Here is an 8,698-nt window from a genome sequence, read left to right as displayed (position 1 = left end):
ATAAATAAATATATATATATCAGGGCTCTCATCAGTCCACAAAACTTCCAAGAGTGCTGGATTATGACCTTTGTTTTGACCCCATAAAGGTCTGCCTTATTCATCCCATTACTAAATAATCATTGACAGATTTCCATGCTGCTAGGATGCGTCCCATGACCCTCCCTTTGTTTTTCCCCAGTCTCTCGTGACTCATTCCAACCATCTTCACTGTTTGTTGTTTCAGTATCATTTTTCCCTTCGATAGTGGCCCTAAGACTACTGTCTATAGCTCAGATCAACTGTAATCCAAGCTTGGTCCAGTCTCAGGATCTGCCTCAACACTCTCTTTTGCTTTCATTGTAGCTATTACAGATAACACAGGCAGAGTGTATTTCACTTATTTCTTGTTACTTTGCATTTCCCTATGCATCCAGTGAACCAACTCCTTGGGAGTGGACTCTATCATTTCTAACTCCCATTATTGACTTTTGCCTCCAGTAACTGATCAAGGCATAGCTGCAGTTCTGTACCATGGTGAACACATGGCCCTCCAGGAATGAAAGCTTCATCATACCCCACCGTCTCTCCCAATTCCTAGAGACAGTGAGCGACTCATCTGCGAGTACACCTTTCATACTCAAACCAACCAATCTGGAGCCCACACCACCCCCCTTACACTCTGGGTCACCCTCCCCCTTCCCTGATCACCCCAGAGCCAGTTAACAGACAGCGCTGGACAGTCCACTGAAATTATTCAAATTAGCCAACTCTAAGCCTACTTACCCCACCTCACCCATTCCCTCCTGCAGGAACCGCAATACAGGCTTTTGCCCATATTTCCCCCTCTGCCTCCTGACCAAGGAGGGAATGCTTTCCAATCCATTTTAGGAGACTGAAACCACCTGAAGTTTAACCCCGTGTGGCCCTTCATGGCCTGGCATGCCTCCAGTTTCTAGGGACTCTGAGTATTAACTTCTTCCTTCATGACGGTCATTTCCTGTCTGTGTGTCTTACAATACTTGATTAAAACAAATCCCAGGAACTCTAACAATTGGAGCAGGATAGTTACAAACTGCTCTTGGCTTACTAACTGGATCCAACAGGCCGCAGCAATTGCCAGGAAGGCACTGCTGGTTGTTGCTGTGCCTGCCTCTTGTTGGCTGTTGCACCATATTGGTTTTTGTGGGGTGCTGCTAAGGAATCCCAACCTAAATTGTGGATCGTGAAAAGCTGAGTCCTCCCTGAGCTGCTGCATAGGCTACAGTGTCAAGTGTCTGAGACTGAGTGCCGAGGGGCATCTTTCTCCATGTAGGCAAAGCACCCAGGGTCCAGGACAGAGTGCCTGGGGGTGTACAGGTAACTAGCTACATTAGTTTCTCAAAAAGTCCCTACAGAGGACAAGGAGTGACTTCCCTCCTGGTGCCATGAGATAAGTCTGATCCACTGACCAGGCAGCACTGACCATTGGTGGGGCTGACTGAGTCATTTATAGAAAGTGCCTAGTGTCTGGGATGTTATATGCTCCTGGGGCACTTGATAAACCACCACCCCTTTTCCCTTTGAGCTTTGCTGAGTCAAAATTCTGGCCTGTTCTGTGGAGTAGTGGGAGAGTACTCCACTACCTGCTCTCTCGTGTGTCACGGGCCATTCGTGGAGTCAGTGTGAGAGTATACTCCTCAAGGGACCATGGCACCCTACAAACGTCATTTTTCGGGTGGCAAACCTCTTTGCCGTTGTCTGCTTGTTACTGTCACCATTCGTCCCCTGACCCAGTGGGATGTCAGGGGCCATCCCTGGAGACCAGTGGCTCAACGTTTAATGAAACAGGAACATCTGGGTCTGGCTCTCCCCAAGCCCTTGAGAATGGAGTCCAATTAATGTTCACAGGCAGCAAGACTGGCCTGAGAAAGGTGTGATTATCAGGAATCCAGATCTCTCAGAAATGAGGGTTTGGGTTACATTACCAGATAAGCCACCAAGACCTGTTAAGGTGATAGGTGAGGATGAGGAAAACTTACAGTGGATACTGGAAGAAGGTGAGGATGGAAACTAGCTGCAGCCCTGACACCAACTGCAGGCAACGGTGAGTGTAGTTTGTCTCACTAACCTTCCTTTTCTAAGTTATCCTCCTGCAAGACAAGAGGCCAACAGGACCCATGGAGGAGGTCCTTCCTGAGCCTGGAGATCTGTGTGGTGCAACAAGTGGACTGTCGTGGCTGTGAGTGTATGCTGGTTGGAGAGTGTGAAAATGGTCCCTGCCTCTCGCTCTCTGGATCCACTGCCAAGCTTTCACTAGAGCCCCACGTCCCCGAGCCAAAGCCTGACCACAAGGCTTTGGGTAGAAAGGCAGACCCATTCAGGCAAGATGAGTCTCCCTTTTGGCTTGAGAACTCCTCTAATGCTTGACTGAATCTTTCTTGGAACCGTGCTGCAGTCTGAGACTTTCCCACCCGGCTCTTCATTCTTCCCTCTCTCTGTGCACAGGTGTCTGGCCTGCAACTTGGTCTGAAGGCTCTCCCCACCTTCTCCTGCTCCCTGCACTAAAAAATCTCCAGCTCAGGCTTCCCTGGTGGCACAGTGGTTGAGAGTCCGCCTGCCGATGCAGGGGACACGGGTTCATGCCCCGATCCGGGAATATCCCACATGCCGCAGAGTGGCTGGGCCCGTGAGCCATGGCCGCCAAGCCTGCGCGTCTGGAGCCTATGCTCCGCAACGGGAGAGGCCACAACAGTGAGAGGCCCGCATACCGCAAAAAAACAAAACAAAACAAAACAAAATGTTGCTCCCATTTGTCTTGCTTTGTATGATATTCCCAAGAAGTCTTTGTCTAACCCCAAAATCACAAAGATTTTCTTCTAGACATTTTATAGTTTTAGGTTTTACATTTAGGTTGATAATCCATACACAAAAGTATGTTTATATATGGATCATCAACCTAAATGTAAAACTGTGTGGATGTCCAGTTGTTCCAGCACCATTTTTAAAAAGACTATCCATTCTCCATTAAATTACTCTTGTACCTTTGTCAAAAATCAATTGATCACATATGTGTGGATCTATTTATAGATTCTATTGTCTTCCACTATATGTCCATCCTTTAGCCAATACCACAGTGTCTACTATGGCTACTACTATAGCTTTAGAATAAGTCTTGAAATCAGGGGCAATGAGTGCTCCAACTTTGTTCTTATTTTTCAAAATTGTTTGGGCTGTTCTAGGTCTTTACTGTTCCATTTCCATTTTAGAAGCAGCTTTTCAGTTTCTACAAATAAAATTGCTGAATTTTTTGGTGAGATTGTATGCATCTATAGATCAATTTACAAAGGATTGAAATCTTAACAATATTGAGTTTTCTCATTCATGAATACTATATATCTCTTCATATATTGAGCATTTCTTTGATTAGTCCCACAGATATTTTGTAGTTTTCAGCATACAATTCTTACATATATTTTGATAGATTTTTTCCTAAATATCTTACAATTTTCAGCACTATTATAAACAGTATTGGTTTTTATTTTAAAATTCAATTTCCAAGTGTTTGTTGCTAGTGTGTACAAATACAACTGATTTTTTTTTGTACTTTGTGTAACCTGTAACTTTGCTAAACTCACATTGATTTTAGTAATTTTTTGTAGAGTCTTTAGGGTTTTCTAGGTAGGACTACAATCATGTAGTCTGTGTTTTGTATCTTTATAATCTATGTCAGCGGTCCCCAACCTTTCAGGTGCCAGGGGCCAGTTTCGCGGAAGACAGTTTTTCCATGTATGTGGTAGGCGGGCAGGGGGGAAAGGTGGGGATGGTTTGGTTCAGGTGGTAATGCGAGTGATAGGGAGCGGCAGATGAAGCTTCACTCGTTGGCCAGCTGCTCACCTCCTGCTGTGCGGCCTGGTTCCTAACCTGCAGACCGGTAGCAGTCCGCGGCCTGGGGGTTGGGGACCCCTGATCTATATGACTTTATTTTTTCTTGCCTTGTTACATTAGCTAGTACTCCCAGTACAGTGCTGAATAAAAGTCATGAGACTGGACATCCTTGCTTTGTCCCTGAACTTAGTAGAGAAGCATCCAGTCTTTCACCGTTAAGAATGATGTAGCTGTAGAAATTTCATAGATTCCTTTATCAGGTTGAAGAAGATCTCTTGTTTCTAGTTTGCTTAGTTTTTTAATCACAAATCATAATGAATTTTGTCAAATGCATTTTCTGCAGCTTTTGACATGATCCTATGATTTTTATTCTTTGGTCTGTTGATATAGCAAATTACAGTAACTGATTTTATAACGTTGAACCAACCTTGCATTTTTGGGATAACTGCCTCCTTCCTTTGGTCATAATGTATTATCCTTTTTATACATTGCTGCATTTGTTATTTAGAAGCTTGCATGTTTATTCAGAAGTTTTTTTAAAATTTCCAAATATTGGGGAATTTTCCAGATATTTTTCTGTGAATTATTTCTAATTCAGTTCCTTTGTGGCCATAGACCGTATTTTCATGATTTAAATTCTTTGTTTCACGGCCCAGCAGTCTATCTTGGTAAATGTTCCACATGTACCTGTTTTCAGAATATGCATTCTGCTGTTTTCAGGAAAGTGTCCTATAAATGTTAGGCCAAGTTGATAGTGTTGTTCAGGTCTTCTTTATTATTACTCTGTTTTTTTCTGTTTAATTTTTAAAGAGTGTCTTCAAGTATAATTGTGAATTTCTCTATTTCTCCTTTGAATTCTATCAGTTTTGCATCATGTGTTTTGAAGATTCATGCACACATAGGATTGTTATGACTTCTTGATAAATTGATCGTCTTATCACTGACCCTAATTATCCCCAGTAATAATCCTTATAATGACATCTACTTGGTCTAATATTTATATATCCAATCCAATTTTTTTTAACTGGAATATGTTTGATTTACAATGTTGTGTTAGTTTCAGGTGTACAGCCAAATGAATCAGTTATACATATACATATATCCACTCTTTTTTAGATTCTTTCCCCATATACGTCATTACAGAGTACTGACTACAGTTCCCTGGGCTATACGGTAGGTCATTATTAGTTATCTATTTTATATATAGTAGTGTGTATATGTCAATTCCAATCTCCCAATTTATCCCCCCCCACCCTTTCCCCTCTGGTAACCAAAAGTTTGTTTTCTACATCTGTGACTCTATTGTTGTTTTGTAAATAAGTTCATTTGTACCATATTTTTAGATTCCACAAATAAGCCCAATATTCCCTTGATTAATGTTTCCATCCTCTTACTTTTAACCTACCTGTGTCTATATATTTAAAGTGTATTTCTTGGGAACTTCCTGGCGGTCCACTGGTTACGACTCAGTGCTTTCACTGCCAGGGTGAGGGTTTGATCCCTGGTAGGGGAACTAAGATCCTGCAAGCCACATGGTGCGGCCAAGAAAAAGAAAAAAAAAGTGTATTTCTTGTAGAAAGCAAATAGTTGGGTTTGCTTTTTTATCTAATCTAATAATTGGATACGTTTTGGGGCTAATAATTGTGTTGTTTAGACCATTCACATTTAATGTAATTAACAATATTGCTGGATTTAAAGCTACATCGTGAAAGTTGTTTTCTATTTGTTCCATCTGTACTTTTTGAATTAACTTCTGAGTTTTTTAAATGACTGTATTTAGTTTCATTATTGGCTTGCTAGTATACTTAAAAAAAATACTGGTTGCCCTAGGGTTTACAATATATATATTTTGACCTATCACAGTCTACCTTCAGATAATATTGTGTCACTTCACATACAGTGTAAGAAACTTACAAGAGTATACTTCCAGTTCCTTCCTTCCATCCTTTGTGCTATGGTTTTCATACATTTTACTTTTACATATGGTATCGACTCCAGAATATAGTGTTACTCTTTTTGCTTTGGATAGTTATTTACTTTCTAACATGATTAAAATGAGAAATATATATTTTTTTACCTTTATTTATTTTTACCATTCTGGTACTCTTCATTTCTTTGGGTTGACCAAAGTTTCTTTCAGTTATCATAATCATATTCCTTCTGCCTGAAGACCTTCCTTTAATATTTCTTGTAATGCAGATGTGCTAGCAATGAATTCTCTCAGCTGTTGCTTGTCAGAAAAATACTTTCACCTTTGAAAGATATTTATACTGGGTATGGCATTTGGGGTTGACAGCTTTTTATCTTTCAGTACTTCAAACGTGTTGTCCATTTATTCTGGCCTACATAGTTTCTGATGAGAAATATGCTATAATTCTTATCTTTGTTCCTCTGTATGTAATGTGTCTCTCCCCAACCCACTGCTTTCCAGATTTTCTCCATCTTTGGTTTTCAGCAGATTTACTATGTTGTTTCTCTGTATTTGTTTTTTATTCTGAAGGGGAGAAGCCTTAGCCTACTTGGGGTTCTCTGAATTTTGGGGATATGTGGCTTGATGTCCCTCATCAGTTTTGGAAAATTCTCAGTCATTACCTCTTCAAATATTTCTTCTGCCACTTTTCTCTCTTCTCCTTCTGGAACTCCAGTTACCCAATGTTAGACCACTTGATATTGTCTCATACTCATGGTTACTCTGTTCTGTTGTGATTTTTTTTCCTACCTTTTTTCTCTTTGAATTTCTGTTTGGATGCTTTCTATTGACCGATTTTCAAGTTCACTGAGTCAATCTGACTAGTGAATCCACTGAAGGAATTCTTCATCTCTGATTTCATGGTTTTCACTTCTAGTATTTCCATTTGACTTCTTATCCTTTTGGTTCTGTCTCTTCTGAAGTTCCCCGTCTGTCCTTGCACGTTGTATAACCTTTCCACTATATCTTTAACATACTAACCATAGTTAGAGTCCCTGTCATCTCTACGTCTGGTCTGTTCACAGCTTTATCTCTTAACGATGGATTGTTATTCTCACTTTTTATGTTTACTAATAATTTTCTTATTGAATAATAAGACATCAAGGGTAAAACAGAAGAGACTGCAGTAAATAGTTTTTATACCTGGAAATGGCCACACCTCTTCTTCAGTCAGGCTGTTAATATGGTGACTTAAGTCCAGCTAGGCAGGAGTTGGGCTGAGATTGCATTTTACAGTTGCTCTTTTTACCTTAAGTGTACCACAGGTTTCAAATTCTTCTAGCAGAGGGCTGCTGGTGCCTAATGCTTAGGATAATGTTTGAAATGCCAGAGAGGTTTTTCTTAGTATTCCTTATTCCCCCTGAGCTTTCATCTTTTCCTACCCACCTGTGCCACAGAGATGGTCTCTCTTTATCCTCTTGCCCCTTCCTCAGTGAAAGGCTGCTATTTCTCTGACTGGATGCTATGCTTGTGGTGGGGCAGGGAGATCTACTGTTGTCCTGGTCCACATGCAGACTTAGGCAGGTCCTATCTGCTTGGGCCTTGGGGATGTAGCTTCTTTATTTTTTAAGTTGTTTTTTTTGTTTTGTTTTGTTTTTTTGTCTGCATTGGGTCTTCATTGCTGTGTGCGGGCTTTCTCTAGTTGTGGTGAGTGGGGGCTACTCTTCGTTGCGGTGCACGGGCTTCTCATTGCGGTGGCTTCTCTTGTTGCGGAGCATGGGCTTAGGTGTGCGGGCTTCAGTAGTTGTGGCACTCAGGCTCAGTAGTTGTGGCTCACGGGCCCTAGAGCGCAGGCTCAGTAGTTGTGGTACACGGGCTTAGTTGCTCCGCAGCGTGTGGGATCTTCCTGGACCAGGGATCGAACCCGTGCATTGGCAGGAGGCTTCTTAACCACTGCACCACCAGGGAAGCCCAAGGATGCACCTTCTAAGCATCCCTGGCCCTTCTCCCTGTGGCACTCAGAATCTGCTTGATATTGTGGTTGTTCTTTGGAGGATTTTCCCGCCCCTCCCCCAGTGATAGTAGACCTCTGCTATCTCTTGGGATTATAAGCCCAAGAGAGTTGCTTGCCTGTATCAGTCAGGGTCTGGCCAGAAGACCAAAACCAAACAGGGAAATGTGAACAGAGAAAGTTTAATGTAAAGAATTATTAGCTATTTACAGGGAATTAACTACTAATAGAAGATAAAAGAGAATTCTAAAGAATACCCTAGGCTGAGAGAGAATACCTATGGATGGAACAAACTTAGTTGGGGGGATCCTTTATCAAAGGCTGGGATTTAGACATCCTTGGAGAGGGTGTGACTGCAGCTCACTCGATGGTGAAGAATTTTTATTGGCCTGTCTCAGGCCACAGCTGGTCCACATCTGCTGGACCGAGGGTGGTAGGCAGGTAACCACTGGCCAGAACTAGCAAGCTGGAAGCCCATGCTCAGGTCCTGTTGGGCCACAGACGGTAGGCAGGGAACTGTGAGCTGTAACTTGCTACAAAATTTTCTGGAAGACGAGCACCCCTGAATGTCTTGCACACAAACTGCTGCACTGTTGGAACAGAAGAAAAAAGACACATCTTGACCATGAAGAGAAGCCCCTTCCTCCCATAGTATCTGTCCAGCTTCTTCTACTGACAAAGCTTATTATCATGGCAGAGGGCAAAGAAAAATGTCTGCAGGGTCCAGCTCCAATATTCCAAGCAAGGCAGTGAAGGCTGGATTCGGAGCTAAGATGCAATAAATTGATAACTGACACAGTCTACCTCCTGGCTACTCAGCTTCCACAGGCAGCCTTCTATATAGATTAAACTTCTGTATGACAACAAATCAGCTCTGCATTCCACCAACATACAGCTGTCCTTTCTACAAGGGAAGAAGTTATTATCACTCT

This window comes from Delphinapterus leucas, unplaced genomic scaffold (assembly GCF_059928025.1).
Source record: "Delphinapterus leucas isolate spDelLeu-1000000601 "Yukka" unplaced genomic scaffold, BTC_Dleu_Yukka2 spDelLeu_asBTCV2_sq25, whole genome shotgun sequence".
NCBI lineage: Eukaryota > Metazoa > Chordata > Mammalia > Artiodactyla > Monodontidae > Delphinapterus > Delphinapterus leucas.
This window is presented reverse-complemented; position numbering follows the sequence as displayed.